The 17,958-nt window shown below is 36.3% G+C and overlaps 1 long non-coding RNA gene across 1 annotated transcript in view; it reads right to left on the bottom strand.

Annotated features, from left to right (window-relative positions):
- Positions 1 to 17,958, bottom strand: part of LOC131481529 (uncharacterized) — a 161,073-nt gene that overhangs the window by 39,325 nt on the left and 103,790 nt on the right. Inside the window, exon 3 of the long non-coding RNA XR_009246365.1 lies at positions 1,492 to 1,664. This is a non-coding gene — a long non-coding RNA (uncharacterized LOC131481529). The remainder of the gene's footprint in view (positions 1 to 1,491; positions 1,665 to 17,958) is intronic.

Below are 17,958 nucleotides of genomic sequence, written 5' to 3'. Positions count from 1 at the left end.
ATATAAATGTGGAATTTATTTTCAAGAGAGCTGGAATCAAATTTATAGTACCATTTACATTCAGTTAACTCCATAAGGAGTATTTCTCCATTTTTAACCTGGAAAAAAATAAAGTATTTTTCCTCATCCAAATGTTACACGGTAGTTTGAATTCCAAATTCAACTTTGGTGTTTGGTTGACATGGGAAACAGTGAATGCAAATTAATTTTTCTAGCAAGAATGACTAATAAAAATTAATGTTTGCTTGGAAGCTTTGGCATTTACACAATAAGAAACTTCAATGTCTTTTATTTTACAGGAATGTAGTACACACTGGAGTTTTTCACAAGGGATCTAGCTTTTCCTTTTTATCCAGGGATTTTGAATGCTTTCCCTTCTATCATTATCGAGCTCTATTGCTCTACTTGATTATTTCCAGGGAAAATTGAGTGGCAGTGATTTGTCTCATTTGTGGTTAGACAAATTCCAAAGACAGCACAAAACATGTTTTGATGTCTGATATTTTTAGATTTCAGAGACATCCATTGTAATAGTCACTATATTATAAGAAAGATGCAGTTCAGGAGCCTGAAGGAACATGAGCTAATAGTTAACTTCATTGAGAAGAAACAAAATCAAGCAAACAACTCTTGCAGCTTTAAGTCACTGAGTGTGTTCTTGTTGTAGTTGCTGCTGCATTGTATTATAATTTAATATCATCTGATTGACCTATAAACATTTAAATGTTGGTATTAATAATGATTGAAATATCGCTGAAAGTACAGAATTCTGCTCAAACTCCAAGTATCTGGATCCATAAAATAACCATTTTCCCACCATCCTAAAGAATGATTTTAGATAAGCAATGTAACTTTCTGTTATTAAGTTATAGTTCATGAATTATAAATTATCATTGAAATGAAATCTTGTGTGTATGCTGTACTTACCAAGATAACACATCAATAATACAATGTATTTCTACATATATATACTCTATAAAAAACTTACTGTTGTAGCTTTCAAAATGCCACATTTATGTATATATGGTGCATTGGTTGCTGGTTTCTTGTGGTAAATGCAAAATAAATAAAGAAAAATTTATAAAAACTTACATTAATTGTCTGGTTTTTAATATTTTTAACCAGCTTTTTACCTTTCTTTCTTAAGGTAACAGTGTAAACTCTTGGTTTTTGTAGTAATTTTTTTTTGTCTAAACCAAGAAGCTTTTCATTGAGTAGGACAAAAAAGAAAATATGTCAGCTATTTCAACTGGTTGTTCAACATAGAAAAATGTATTTACTTTGGTCACTTACATATGTACTTTCTAAGATAACTTGGCTATATCTTCTTGATTTTTCTTAAATCCCCTAAATCCCAATTGTAAACCTTCTGTCTGCCTTGTGTCACATATTATGAAAAAAATTAAAAACACAGGGAAAAAACTCTTTCAAATTCTTCACCCTAAATCTACAATTGGTAGTCTCCACATTTACTTCTTTTTTTTTTCCTACCTGACTCAATCACCTTATCCAAGGTGAATCATTTTCATGTTCACTGTACTCCATCTGTTTCTACCTTCTGTGTCCATTCTGTAATCCATCTGCTGCTGCCCGGTCTTCTTCATGCATGTGTCTAATCTTCGATATAGCTGGCTAAGCAAACATGATTCACACTGCAGCAAAACCTGATGAGAGATTATGAGATTAAAGTCTTTCACATACTCATTCATGGGAATAATGGATCAATCATTTAATAAACAGGTGCATCAAGTATCTTTTGGAAATTATTTGTCTCGTTTTTCTAAGATTTAATTATGAGATATCTTCATTCTTAATCTAGCCCGCTATATGGGCTAAATTTATGTTAACAAGAAGTTTCTCCATTCTTTTTTTTTCTTTAATTTCCAGTTAAAAAATAGTTTGGAAGAAGTGAGAAACTAGAATTCAGAACTTTTTTGTGAACTGGAAAGTATGTGTTAATTTACCTTGGGCAATAACAGTTTGGGGATAATTATTATAGCAAAATCTTGGCAAAGTACACAAGAAAAGCATTGGTGAGCAGTATAATAATTATGGGATTGAAAAAAACTTAATTTGATTAAAAAGAATGATGTCTTAATCAGCAAATCAGAGAAGAATAGAGGAGAAAGTAACAAGAAATGTCACTGTGTGCTTAGTTAATAAAGAATCCGGTGCCAAGACACTGAATCTAAAATTGCGTGTGTCTCCTATATGCATAGTCTGCGGCTGTGGTATTTGTTTTTACCTGTGTGACTGTACTTTATTTTTCTTTGTTCTGAAACAAAACAGTCCTGATACTGATGCTTCTCTACCTTATCAATGCTTGTGAATCAGTCTTCAGTGCTAGCTAAAAGCAAACACGCTTACAAGAGTTTGGAATAACAGATCCCAAATAAGAGTTAGATCAAGAAATCTGTAGTATTGTTTATCATAGTGGAGTGATTATAATTAAAATAGTCTGGTATTCATTTTATAAGCAAATAGGATGGAGGAGTTCCAAGACTTTAATCATACAGTAATGTCAATGAAGAAAAATACCTTTTGCCTGATTCAATTAATACATATGGTTTGCTTGTAATTCACCTGTCAGACTGTAGTCCATTAAGTAGGTACTGTTACTACTACTAGTAAGTTCAAAAGATAAATTCTCAGATGGAATTAGTGGGTGAAATGGTAATTATCTGCAGTGTTGGCAGTCAACTTGCCAGATGGCCTGCACATTTGTCTCCAGAGAAGTAGCTGGTGCTCCAGTCAAGCATTGATTGAAAATGTGATTTTTCCATTGTTTCACCAAGAAAATGTGTCCTTGAGTTGTTGGAATTTTGGCTTATATAAGGGAAGTAATATTTGAATATTTTTAAATAAGTAGAAGATTTATTAATAATAACCACAAGTATCCAGAAATGCAAAATGGTTCAGCTTTAGGAAATTCCATTGCAATTTGCTTAGTTAAGGAGAACAGAACCTTATTAATTTTAAGAAAAATTAAAAGTATATTATTACACAGAATTTCCAAGATTATGCTATGTCAAATGTGAACTGAAGGAAATTACTTTCAGATATTAGAAACTATTTCTATTAAAACCAGGAAATAGATGAAATGATTATTACCATCATACTAAATATTCTATGGAAGCTATAACAAATGGCATAACATGACCTCACTACAGAAAAATACCAGGAAAAAGAGGCTGAATCACGAAGTCACACAAATGAAGTCCCAAGAATTATATGTTAAAATAATTGTATCAATGTAGAAGATATAATAAATATATTTTTCCTTGGTAATCAGGACATAGAAATGAAAATGTAGAAAATACATAAAAATAAAGAGGTATAATTTTTAGGAATGCTTTTACCAGTAACATTATAGAATTATTACTAAAACGATCTTTAGATTAGAAAAACAATATTAAAAAAGTAAAATACAATATTCTTAAATAAGGTTCAAGTGTTAGTTCTGTTAGGATTAAAGTAAGAATTTAGAGCAATTTTAAGTAGAATCCAAAGAATTTTTTGAGGGATTTAAAGAAAAATATTAAATATTCAATGATACATACCTAACATTTTCCGAAAAATGTAAGAAAAAGAGGTGCTGGGGGGTTGTCCTAAAACTAAAACACTCTCTTTCTCTGTCTCTTTCTCTCTCTGTCTCTATATATCTATCTCTTTTTTTAAAGATTTATTCATTTTTTTATTACAGCCAGATATACACAGAGAAGGAGAGACAGAGAGGAAGATCTTCCATCCAATGATTCACTTCCCAAGTGAGCCGCAACGGCCGGTGCACGCTGATCTGATGCCGGGAACCTGGAACCTCTTCCAGGTCTCCCACGCAGGTGCAGTGTCCCAATGCATTGGGCCGTCCTCAACTGCTTTCCCAGGCCACAAGCAGGGAGCTGGATGGGAAGTGGAGCTGCTGGGATTAGAACCGGCGCCCATATAGGATCCCGGGGCTTTCAAGGGGAGGACTTTAGCGGCTAGGCCACGCCGCCGGGCCCCTCTCTATCTCTTTTGAGTTTTCTATTTCTCTTCAACTGAGGGTCATTTGATAGTACTTAGTAAATTTGCATGTGGTGATTTCTACCACCTCTTTTCATTCCTAAAACATCTTAACCTTCTTGATTGAATAGAAGATTGGGGAAGAATGGTAGACAAGGAACAATGACCAGTTCCTAAGTGACTAAATATAGAAGCATTACTGCTGATTTATATTCATGTTCTATCCACAAAAAGTAGTCACGGATACAGAGACACTGGAAAGCACAGTTCTGGTTAGAGATTTAACACACATATAATATATCAAGAATTATTAATAGAAGTTACACTGTTTGCCATTTCTTTTTTAGTACACTAAATGATAAGTTGGTTTAGTTTCCATATTACACAAAGTTCTTTTATCAGCAAAATGAAAAATGTTCAATTTTGCCTTAATACAAATTAAATTACTATCTTGGTTCCAGGTGAACAAAAATAATTATTAATATCTATTTGACTTTTGTCTGCATCTGACTCTTTTTCATCAAAATTAAACCTGGAAATGAAAGCTTTGCTCTCAAGGGTTTATTTTTCCTCTTAAAATAAATGACATGAATTACTTCTCCTTTTCAGAATTATCTTTCCCCAAGTGTTGCTGATGGCTTCTTTTTAAAAATGCTTTGCATTAGCAAGTGTCATCCAGATGAAAAGCCCATTTGTATTTGACATTAATTTTACACTCAGTGCATAATACTCGACCTTGTCATTAGGTCAACGATAAACTGCCACTACTCAAATGTATTTTTTCTGCTACACTGCTATTTGTCCTTCTCTTTTTTTAATATATATATTTATATTCTGAAGTATATAGTTGCCCTCTACTGTCATTTTGTCCCTCTTTTAAAATATTATCTATTTATTTTCACTTTTCTGAAAGGCAGTGAGAGAGAGAGAGAGAAATTTTCTCTCTGCTGGTTCATATGTCTGCAACCATAAGGTCTGAGCCAGGACAAAGCCAGAAGCTTGGACATCCCACAGGATGTTAGCAAACCAACTTCTGAGCCAATATCCGGTTGCAATTAAAAAAATTACTGTGATTGAAAGAGGAGCCAGGACTGCAGCCCATGTGCTCTAATCTGAGATGTCGGCATGTCAAATGACATCTTAACTGTTTCCCAATACTCATTTTTTTGGTCCTTCTTTTATACTGTTCTTTAATCATTAGGATCGTTACTAAAACAATATTCATTCTCCCATTCTTTCTTTTTAATAAATGTGGATGTATAATTTGTACTATACAAATTTATTTTATTGTTATGATTTATGATTTTAAGCATGTTCATAAATCACTTACTATGTAAACATTATATACATGCACATGTGTATTATTTTTCTTGAGGATGGGAATATTTGCACCACAAAATTTAGGATTCATGACAATCACAACTTCAGGCAAATGAGAGTACATTGTCTTTCATATAGTATAATCCAAGGAAGCTAAAGTTTTACTACATTTCAAATAATGTCACATTCACACAAATTCATATTCATCTTACTCCTTATTAACATCCATCACAACAACAGTTTTCTAATCAAAACTTCATTTGATACATATGAAGGTTCATACTGAGGAAAGTTCTAGTAAGCTGGTAAGTGGCATTGTGTATGATAGCTCTCATTTCATAACCTGCCATTCAGCTATGCTTTCTACTGCTACATGCTATGAATACCATTTTACAATTACTCCTTTTAAACCCACCTCCATATGAATAAATGGTTTTTTTTTGGTCTATGCAAATATGCTCTTGAACAACCTTGAAAATCAACTGTCATTTTGGCAACACTTGTATCTCTAAAATGTGGACATCAGTTAACAATAAATATTTACAAAAACCAGTAGGAAAAATTTCCTGCAATTAATCTAATAAGTAATTATTCAGCAGTAAATTGAGATACTTATTTGAAAATAACATTGTTGCCGAAATATTGATGCAATCACATTTCCTGTATTCAAACAAAAATTATTTAAATGAGGTCTTAAAAAATCAGGTAAGCCATAAATGCAAATTAATAATGTCATGGTTATCATTAGTATAGGAGTGGGTTTATGGATAAATTGCAGAGATTTGGGCCAAAAAATACAAAGTATTATATATGGAAGATAAATAAATCTAGATTTTAATGTATAATTACAGAAAGCCAGGAGGATTGTATTAAAATAGGTATTTTTGTTGAATAGGTTTTTTTTTAATATTTTAACTTACTAATCATGAAAAAAATTACAAGAGGTGAAATGTGAATGTACTTCACTATGGCAACCATTTTAGTTTTCATGTACATCCTGTAGCCTAATGTTGGAAATCTCAAATATAAAATACGGTTTATATTAAAAAAAATACACCGACACTTAGTGATAAATATAATCTTTACGTAACATAAAAAACTGGACTATTTTCAGTTCTGTTTAAGACATAGATAGTCCTCAAACGATGAGAGGGTTACAGCCTAAGAAATGTGCCCTAAATATATTGTAAGTGGAAAATACATTTAACCCAACTAATCTACAGAAGTTCAAGTTTAGCAACACCCACTGTATAGTGTCACTTGTTCATCATGCTGATTGTGATGAACTGGAATTTCAAGAAATGATTGTATCACAGTTCACTAGCCTATTGAAGTAACAGAACTGAAAATCTGATGTATGTGTTACATTGAGTGTGCATCAGTCTTACACTGTCATTAGTAGAAAAAAAAAAAGTCCCACAATTGTAACTGTAAAATATGTGCATATTGCTGTTGTTTTTTTTTAACCATCTATTGGTATAGTTGATAGCCATCTAACTGCCAAATTGGTGCATTTATTGGCCCTGCTTTAACAATTCAGTAGAAACTTCTTTGAGAAACATTGTTTCTTTGCAAGAGAGAAGTACTGAGCATTACACAAGCATTTAAAATAAAGGGTGAATGGGATAGGAGAGGAGGACACAGAGATGTAAATATTGTGTTTATTTGAATTTTGGAACAAAACTTACTTCAGGAAAACATTGTAAGGACAATTCTAAGAATTTATAGTCACAACTGCAAATGATTTTTCCCAAATAGATTCTCTGTGTTGCTATCTAATTTGAGAAATAAAGAATCAAAGTTCTCCATTTATGCATTTTCTTTGAAAAGAACTTCTGACTTGGTATCTTTTACTTCTTTATGTGAGAAATAGAAATCAATCAAAGGTTAAATCATAGTTTTCAATAGTTTTACCTAGCTACTATTAATAATTAAAACTAATTTTCTCTCTAATTGTAGACTTGTTTTCTCTGAATTGCAGAGTGACAAAGAGAGGGGGAGATAGAGATTTTCCATGTGCTGGTTCACTCCCCACAATTACTACAGCAGATAAGGTAGGGCCAGGCTGCAACCATGAGGCAGGAACTCCATCTCAGTCTCCTACATATGTTGCAGAGCTTAAGTACCTACACTGTCCTCCATTTCTGAGATAGTACATTGCTCTTCTTTTCTGAAAAACTATCAATTAATCATGATCCAAAGGACTGGCTTGTGTGCCACTTTCAATAGACAGGGGTTATTGGTTCCAGTGGAAGTCGGGGCTGAAAACAGAACCAACCCAGCAGTTGCAACCACCAGCTGATCATGGTGACGGACTGTGGTGGGCCCTGTACTTGCTAGTACATATAGGAATCTGGTCTGGGAACACCTCAAAGTTTCTTTAGGGATCGCCTCAATTGAAATGGCAGACTCAGAACCTTAACCAAGAAAAGACAAGACAGAACAAGTCAATCAACCACCTCAGCTATATGTTGGCAGCGAAATACTGGACAAAGGGAGACTCTATGATATGGACTATGCCAATCAGTGGATTCTTCAACAGCCTCATCGTCCTTGGAGTGGCGAGATTGGCAGTGATTCATAACTGGTGAATTATCAAAACCACTTGAGCAAGGATCTCAGAGCATGCCCTACATCCGGGACTTCGGGTGGGTGGGAGACTGGGTGGGGCTTCTCCCTCAATATTCCCTTTACCTCGGATATATGAAGGAAACAATAGGGAAATAGTGGTCTTACCCACTTTCCTATAGCCCTTGTTACTTTTTACCCTAATTAAAAATGTAAAGATTGCCAAAATATAAAAAAGAAAATAGACAGGGGTTGATAAACTTGACCAGAACTGTGCTCTGTGTTTGTTAGCTGAACTAGGCTGAGGTAACACTTAAATTCAAAAAATGAAAACCATGGGGCCAGTTCAGTGGTGTAACAGCCTAATCCTTTGCCTACAGCACTAGCATCCCTTGGGGTGTTGGTATGTGTCCTGGCTGTTCCATTTCTGATTCAGCTCCCTGATAATGGCTTGGGAAAACAGCAGAGGATAGCCCAAAGAATCAAGCCCATGTTTCCACATGGGAGATCCTGAGGAATCTCCTGGTTCCCAGCTTTGGACCAGCACAGCTCTGGCTGCGTCAGCCACATGAGAAGTACACCAGTAGAAGGAATATCATCTCTCTTCCTCTCTGTCTCAGTAATTCCTTCACATAAAATAAATGCAATATTTTCAAGTAAATTAAAGCTGGGGCAAATGGCTAAAGCAAAATGAACTTCTTTAGGGATTGGTTGGTTAACAGAAAGGGTCAATCTTATTCTAAAGATTTATTTTTATTGGGAAGTCAGATTTGCAGAGAGAAGATACACAGGGAAACATCTTCCATCCTCTGATTCATTCCGCACATGGACGCAACAACAGGAACTGAGCCAGGAGCCAGAAACTTCTTTAGGGCCTCCCAGGAGAAGGCAGGGTCCCAGGGCTTTGAGTCATCCCTACCACTTTCACAGGCCACAACCAGCGACCTAGATGGGAAGCAGAGCAACAGGACATGAACTGGTGCCTCTATTGGATCCCATTTCATGTAAGGTGAGGATTTAGGCACTGGGCTATTGCCAGGGGCCTGGTAATTGAATTTAATGCAGCTGAGAGTAATGAGTGCTGTGGCCAACTGGGGAGGAAGTGTATGCCCCAGGTAAAGGGCTCAGCATTTAAGTTTGCCTCAGCTGTTCCTGGACATTTGGGAATCCATGTATAGTATCTGGCCTTCCAGCTAGGACTGGTAATATATCCTGCTTATTTGCATGGGAACTGGAAGGGAGCTTCCAAAATGTGCAGAAAATTAATACAATGAATACCATACTCTGTCAATTTTGCTTTAACTCTTTCTCAATCAAATTGTTAAGAACTATGTATAACAACTTTAATGATTGTGTGATCTTTAACATTCACCTCATATGAATGAAATTGAACATGTTTTCATCAATTATTGCTTACAGTCCTTTGCTATTTTCTGCTCAGCTATTTTTTATAGTTCTATTATTTGTTGATCTCTCAATTTGGAGACATTAAGCCTTTGAGCATAATTAAAAATATATTATCAAAAATGCATTACTTTAAAAAAGGATGGTTTATGTCCAAGAAAGAAACTACACAGCTATTTATTAATTCATTCTTTCTTTCATTCAACGAGCAGAAAAACAGTATGTGGAAGAGACAGAGATCTACCTACTTGCTAACTTCTCAAATTATCAGAATAGCCAGGTCTGGGACAAGCTGAAAGTAGGAGTGGAAAGTCATACTCCATCCTGGTCTTCCATGGGGACTAGGAGTAGGAGCCCAAATAACCAGCCATCCTCCATGCCTTCTCAAGCCTGTTAGCAGGAAGCTGAGTCAAGCAGAGCAACCAGGGCTCCAATGAGCACTTCAATGTGATGAGATGCTGATGCTATAGGCAATAGCTTCACTTGCTGTTCCACAATGCCAGTCCTCAATTGTTGTTGTTGTTATTGTTTGAGTCTTCGTGGTGCCTTCAATATGATGGCATTGTTGGACCCTAATTTACCATCAACCCATCTTTATACCTTGGGTTCTTATGTCCTTGTTCACAAACTCATATGTGAAATTATACTACTTTCTCTTTGGAAATGAGAGAGCAGTTAAAAATGATCTCCGTTCTTGAAAACAATGTGCATAAAATCTTTATTTATATTATAATTTAAACACTTTAATATTCTGGTGAGGTTTGATTATGAAGTTATTCAAGAATAATCCTGGACTATTTTGGTTTACTATCAACTGATCACTTCTATTAAAATGAGACAAAAATCATTTTTGTCTAATTTCTCCTAAGCATACTGGCTTTAGAATATATGCTGGGAGTGATGTTAATAATATTACTGTTAATAGTATCATGGATTTGGAACTTTTGTGTTATAGCTCCAGGAAAGGTTAACTTTTTATATGTTCTGTTGTGCATAGTAGAAAGTGTAGAGTGTTTTTCAAATTGTATCAAACTTTCTGAATTAAGTTTATCCATACATGGAAAGACTAGTAATAAATAGTCTAATTATTGTTATATTAATATATTGTATTTCTAGGGCAAAGACAGTTTCTGACACACAAATGACAGCCTACAATTTTCAGTTTGGAAGAAATTTCAAATTATTAACTATCTTTCACATTAGCTGTTAAAAATATTACCATGTCACAAAATCTCTATATACTAAAATAATTTACAGTACAATACCTTGGAAACAAATTTTATCCTCATTATTCAAAATATTCAGATATATGCGTTGTTTATTGTTCAGATGCAAATTCTATCTCTGCCATTACAGGTTTAATAGAACCTAAATTTTATGTTTTTCTGTAGTCATTTTTATATCATTATACTCTGAGAAGTATCCTTACAACAGAAGATAATGGTAATTTTCTTTTTTAAGAAAATGGAACACTTTCCAATTAGAAGGACATTGTGGATCTTTTGCCGTGCAAAACAACAGTTAGCAACAATTCCTCCAGAAGGCGCCAGGAGCAGCTGATATAGAGATGAATGAATAGGAAACTTCCTTGTTCACAGCTTTAGATAAAGAACCTGCTACAGGATTGGGAGACTGTACCTTGTTTTTGAAATGTAAATGACCCAACCTGCCCCCTTCCTGGATGCTTACATGGCAACCTTCTTTAAAAGTCTGATGCTGTTAATAAACTTTGGCTATTTTGCACACTACACAGGAGACAAAGGGCTAATCTCCAGAATATACAAAGATTCCAGAACAACCAAAAAAAATAAAACAAACAAACCACTCAATAAATGGGCATGGGAAATGGGCATTTTACAAAGGAACAAATCCAAATGGCTAACAGACATATGAAAAAATGCTCAAACTCCCTAGTAATAAGGGAAATCCAAATAAAAGCACCACTGAGGTACCACCTAATGCAGTAAGAACGGCTCACTTATGGAAAACCACCAACATCACTTGCTGGTGAGGATGTGGGAAAAGGGAACCCTACTCCACTGCTGGTGGGATTGCAGGCTGGTGCAGCCTCTATGGAAATTACTATCGAGAACACTCAAACAACTGAAAATCTGAATATCATATGACCCAGCAATAGCACTACTAGGAATATATCCAAAACATCTGTTACACAAGAAACCAACATGCACCCCTTTGTTCATAGCAGCACAATCAATAATTGCAAAAATGTGGAAGCAACCAAAATGTCCATCAACAGAACACTGGTTAATGTAACTATGGCTCATCTACTCTATAGAATACTACTCAGCTATTAAACAAACAAATAAACAAACAAACAAAATGCATTTTTCGTAGCCAAATGGGCCCAACTGGAAACCATAATGCTAAGGGAAATGAGCCAATCACAAAAGGTTAAATACCATACGTTTGCCTTAATTTAAGATAAAGCGAGGTCAAATCTAAAAATAGTACTTGCAAACTGTAATATTATTACACCCTCAAATTGTACCACATGCAGTAAGATATTGTGATGTAACCTTTGAATCAATAATTAATGAGATGACTGCATATGATAAAACTTTTAAAATTTGCCTGTGAACAGTTGATTTTAAAAATTGACCTCAAGGAGAAATTGATACTCCTGCTGATAAACATTTTTCTACATTCTCTGATAGGACATTACAAACTCTTGTGTAGATAAAATAACTAAACAACTGGTATCTTGGAACACAAATAACCCATGGCAAAGATTATGTTCTTTTCTCTAGAATTTTCTGAGGGATTTCCTGAAAAACTGGGTTTCTCTATGACATCTCTGACCCCAGAGGTGTAACAACTCCCTCGAATACAAAGCTGCCCCTGGAGAAGATGCAATCCCCAGAGGAACTGCATCAAAGAACTGAAAAACCTGACATGGTTTTAATATCATTTTTTATTCCACAATAGGTCGGGGGGGGCAGAGAAATCTTCCACCTTTTTAGAATGCGTGAGGAAGATTTCAAGTATAATCTATTAAGACTGTAACAGGTGACTTATAGATAACAGATTCTCAACTGCATTAGACATTAGCAAAAGCTATAGAGACTTACAGTGGGATCCAAGAGCAACCTTGGCAGCCTCTTAACAGGAGAGGATCCCAGAGCCTAATATGAGGGTAAGAAGAGGTCTGTATCCTAGTCCTGCAGACCACTGTAGGCCTCCCAAGCACTTTCACTGCAGAAGCAGTGGATACTTCATCGAGGATTGTCAGTATGTACGGGCACCAAAGATCGTAACCCGAGTGCCAAGGAGATCACAGGGAATTTGAGTGTCATTGCAGGCCGAGAACTCTGAGGTCAGTCATTTCTTATCAAATCTCCCACACAGGATTGAAGCAGCCTAGAACCCTCCTCATAGGGACTGGTGACATAGGAACAACAGCAGGAGCACTGGGTGGTCGACTCAGGAGAGCTTCCTCTGGTCTTAATTCCAGCTGTGGATTCCCATTCTCTGCTGCACTGACCATCAGGGGTACTCAGGAGCCCCAAAATTAGCTCAGATAGACAGTGAGAGGCTAATATAGAAAGTTTTGAACAGACAAGAAAAAGTCAGCTGGCCTATAATTGCTCAGCCTGTACCTTACTGGTTAGGCTGCTGATCTGGCTTTTCTTAGACCTCACTAGGTAGGATGTAGAGTTCAGATACTCCTCACTTCTAAGCTATTTGGGATTTCTTTGCTCACCTGCCTAAGATTGTTCTACTGTTCAACTGTTAATATATGGCTTGTTAGAGTTATAAGACTATTTTGATTGCCCTAGAATGCATGAAGTTCTGCAAAATCTTGCTTGAACAATATAAACTGCTAAGTTTAAATATAATAACAACAAGAAAATAGTTAACTTTGCCTATTGTCCATCAGTCAGTAGTCCATGCATATTATTTTCAGACTCCAGGCACCAAGTCCATTGCTGTAGTACAGCGAATGTTGCTAAAGTACAGAAGTGCTTTAATGTATTGCAGTACTGTTAAAAAAAAAGCTACCTGGTTTTTAAATTTTTTAAAAGATTATTTTTGTTTGCATTTAAAGGCATAGAATGGCAGGAGAAGTAGGAAGAGGGAGAGGGAGAGAGAAAAAAAGAGAAAAAATGAGAATGAATGATTCTTCAGTTCTCCAGTACTCTCCAGATGCCCAAAACTTCAAAGTGTAAACCAAACCCAGAAACTAAATCTAGGGACTCCATCCAGGCCTCTCAGATCGGGAGCAGGACTCCCGCACTGGAGAATCACCCATTGCCTTGCCAGGTGTGTTACCAGGAGGCTGGAATAGAGGGGGAGACGGGCAGCTTGAAAGCCAATCAGTAGTCTCACAGGGATGCAAGCATCTAAAGTACTTCGACAAGCTATATCACAACACCATTCCAACTTATCTTTGTTTTATAAAATACAATTACACAAATTCCAGTTTGTGAACTATAGAATGAAAATGAATTCCATGTCACATACTTTAATGTCTTGTACTACTGATGTAATCAGACAGCCAAATATACTTATTTTCACATACCCTGCATGTATTACATGCAAACATTTCATGAATCTTATTAATATCAAGCATTGGATGTCAGTGTAAGTACTAACTAAAAAAGACTTGTCCATTTAACAACTCACTCAAATCTATAACCAATTGTAAAGATTGGTTTTTTGTTTGTTTTGTTTTTGTTTTTTTAAATTTTTTTTATTATTTTTAATTCATTAATTACATTGTATTATGTGACACAGTTTCATAGGTACTTGGGTTCTCCCCACCCCTCCCCAAACCCTCCCACCATGGTGGATTCCTCCACCTTGTTGCATAACCACAGCTCAAGTTCAGTTGAGATTCCCCCATTGCAAGCATATACCAAACATAGAGTCCAGCATCTTATTGTCCAGTCAAGTTCAACGGCTTCTTAGGTATACCCTCTCTGGTCTGAAGACAGAGCCAGCAGAGTATCATCCCAGTCAATTGAAAGCTCCAACACACCATCAGCAAAAATTTACATCATTATGGAATTAAGTGACATAGTAATGAGTAACCAATATGTTAAAAGTAAATGCGAGTTCCCAGCCACCTTCTGTGACCACCTCATTGACATTTCAATTTTGGTTTATACACCACATATAACATTCATAACATAACATGTTATACATAACATCATATCATCTTAAATTAAGGCAAACATGTGGTATTTAACCTTTTGGGATTGGCTCATTTCCCTTAGCATTATGGTTTCCAGTTTGGCCCATTTGGCCACAAAGAACTGCATTTTGCTTTTTTTTAATAGCTGAGTAGTATTCCATGGAGTAGATGAACCATAGCTTTCTTATCCAATCCTCTGTTGATGGGCATTTTGGTTGCTTCCATGTTTTTGCAATTACTGATTGTGCTGCTATGAACATAGGAGTGCATGTTGGTTTCTCATAAAACAATTGTTCTGGATATATTCCTAGGAGTGCTATTGCTGGATCATACGGTATGTGGATTTTGAGTTGTTTGAATATTCTCCATACTGATTTCCATAGAGGCTGTACCAGCCTGCAGCCCCACCAGCAGTGGAGTAGGGTGCCCTTTTCCCCGCAACCTCGCCAGCAAGTGTTGGTGGTGCTTTTATTCATGTGGGCCAGTCTTAATGGCGTTAGGTGGTACCTCATTGATGTTTTAATTTGGATTTCCCTTATTGCCAGGGAACTTGAGCATTTTTTCATATGTTTATTTGCCATTTGGGTTTGTTCCTTTGTGAAGTGTTTGCCCATTTCCCATGCCCATTTCTTGAGCAGTTTGTTTGTTCTGTTGTTTTGATTGTTTTGTAGCTCTTTGTATATTCTGGAGATTAGCCCTCTATCACCTATGTCGTGTGCGAAGATCTTCTCCCATTCTGTGGGTTGCCTTTTCACTTTGTTGATTGATTCTCTAGCTGTACAGAATCTTCTTAGTTTGATGAGGTCCCAATTGTTTATTTTGGTCTCGATTTCTACTGCTTTTGGAGTCTTTTTTAGGAAGTGAGGGCCTACCCCTAAGTGTTGCAGTGTGTTTCCAACATTTTCTTCCAAAAGTTTGAAGGTTTCTGGATATAGGTTTAGATCTGTTATCCACTTGGATCTGATCTTAGTGTATGGTGAGAGATGTGGATCTATCTTTTTGTTTCTGCAGGCTATCAACCAGTTGTCCCAACAGCATTTATTGAACAGACCTTCCCATTTGCCTGGATTGTCGTTTGTCTTTTTGTCAAAGATTATTTGGCTGTACCTGTGTGGGTTCCCTTCTGGTGTTTCTATTCTGCTCCATTGATCTTCCTCTCTATCTTTGTGTCAGTACCATGCTGTTTTGATAACCACTGCCCTATAGTATGTCCAGAGGTCCGGAACTGTGATTCCCCCTGCTAACTTCCTGTTCTTCAGGATGGTTCTAGCTATTCGTGGTTTTTTGTGTTTCCAGATGAAACTTTGGATCATTGTTTCCAGTTCCATGAAGAATGTTTTGGGCAATTTGATTGGGATTGCGTTGAATGTATATATTGCTTTTGGCAGTATAGACATTTTAATGATATTGATTTTACCTATCCAGGAGCATGGGATGTTACTCCATCTTTCGAGGTCTTGTTCAATTTCTTTTTTAAGTAGTTTGTAGTTTTCTTCAAATAGGTCTCCTACATTTTTGGTTAGATTTGTTCCCAGATACTTCATACTTTTCTCTGTTATTTTGAATGGTATCTTGCTGGTTTAATCTTTTTCCATCTTGGGGCTGTTCGCATACACTATGGCTATTGATTTTTGTTCATTAATTTTGTACCCTGCCACTCTACCAAACTCTCATACAAGTTCTAGCAGTCTCTGTATTGAGTCTCTTGGCTCTTCTACATAAAGAATCATATCATCTGCGTATAGTGAAAGCTTGACTTCTTCGTTTCCCATTTGGATTTCTCTGATTTCTTTTTCTTGTCTTATGGCCTCAGCGAGTACCTCTAGGACTATGTTGAATAGCAGTAGAGAAAGTGGACATCTCTTTCTTGGTCTAGATCTCAGTGGGAAGGGTTCCAGTTTTTCTCCATTCAGTGTGATGCTGGCGTTGGGCTTTTCATACACTGCTTTGATTATGTTGTGGATGTTTCCATCTATGCCTACCTTGGTTAGGGTTTTTTGTAGGAAGTGGTGTTGGATTTTGTCGAAAGCTTTTTCTGCGTCTATTGATACTATCATGTGATTCTTGTTTTTCAGTTTTTGGATGTGGTGTATCACATTTATGGATTTCCGAATATTGAACCATCCCTGCATTCCAGGGATGAATCCTACTTGATCCGGATGAATGATCTGTCTGATGTGTTTTTGAATTCTGTTGGCTAGGACTTTGTTGAGAATCTTAGCATCAATGTTCATCAAAGAGATAGGTCTGTAGTTTTCCTTCTCTGTTAGTTCTCTGTCTGGTTTTGGGAATAAGGTAATGTTGGCTTCATAGAATGAGTTTGTAAGGGTTGCTTCTTTTTCTATTGTTTTGAAGAATTTGTAGAGGATTGGGGTCAGTTCTGTTCGGAATGTTTTGTAGAATTCTGTAGTGAAGCCATCTGGGCCTGGGCTTTTCTTTGTTGGGAGATCTTTAATCACCGATTCAATCTCTGCTTCAGTTATGGGTTTGTTCAGGTCGTTTGTTGCCTCTGGGCTAAGTTGTGGCAGGTGGTAGAAGTCTAAGAACTTTTCCATTTCTTGGTGGTCTTCTGATTTGTTGGAGTACAGTGCTTTGTAGTAATTTCTAATTATGTCCTTAATGGATGCGGTGTCTGTTGTTATGTTGCCTTTTTCAACTTTGATGCTGTTAATTCTTGCCTTCTCTTGTTTTTTCTTTGTCAGTCGGGCCAGTGGGGTGTCTATCTTGTTTATCTTCTCAAAAAACCAGCTTTTCGATTCATTGATTTTGTGTATCATTTTTTTTATTTCTATCTGATTAATTTCCTCCCTTGTTTTGATGATTTCTTGTTTCCTATTGTGTGTGGGGCTTTTCTGCTGTTGTTTTCCAATTCCTGGAGGTGTGTGTTTAGTTCCTGTATTTGGCGCCTCTCTTCAGCCTTGACATGAGCTCCAATTGCGATGGGTTTACCCCGTAGCACTGCTTTGGCAGTGTCCCACAAATTTTTGAATGTTGTGTCAGAGTTTTCATTGGTTTCCATAAATTTTTTGATCTCATCTTTAATTTCTTCTCTGATCCATTGTTCGTTTAATAGCATATTGTTCAGCCTCCAAGAGTTTCTGTATTTCCTGGGGCATTTTGAATTGCTGATTTCCAGTTTCATTCCGTGGTGGTCTGAGAGGGTACATGGTATGATTCCAATCTTTTTGAAGTTATTTAGGTTTGCTTTGTGTCCTATCATTTGGTCAATCCTGGAGAAGGTGCCATGTACTGCTGAAAAAAATGTATAATCTGTGGCCTTAGGGTAAAATGTTTTGTAAGTGTCTACCAAGTCCAGTTGTTCTATTGTTTGTATAAGCTCTGTTTCTTTGTTGAGTTTTTGTTTTGTTGATCTGTCTATTGTTGTTAGTGGGGTATTAAGATCACCCACTATTATTGTGTGCATATCTATGTCTCACCTTAAGTCCGTAAGTGATTGCTTCACGTAGCTAGGTGCATTTGAATTTGGGGCATATATGTTCACAATGGTA

The sequence above is a fragment of the Ochotona princeps genome, chromosome 12 (genome assembly GCF_030435755.1).
Source record: "Ochotona princeps isolate mOchPri1 chromosome 12, mOchPri1.hap1, whole genome shotgun sequence".
Classification (NCBI taxonomy): Eukaryota; Metazoa; Chordata; class Mammalia; order Lagomorpha; family Ochotonidae; genus Ochotona; species Ochotona princeps.
This window is presented reverse-complemented; position numbering and strand designations above follow the sequence as displayed.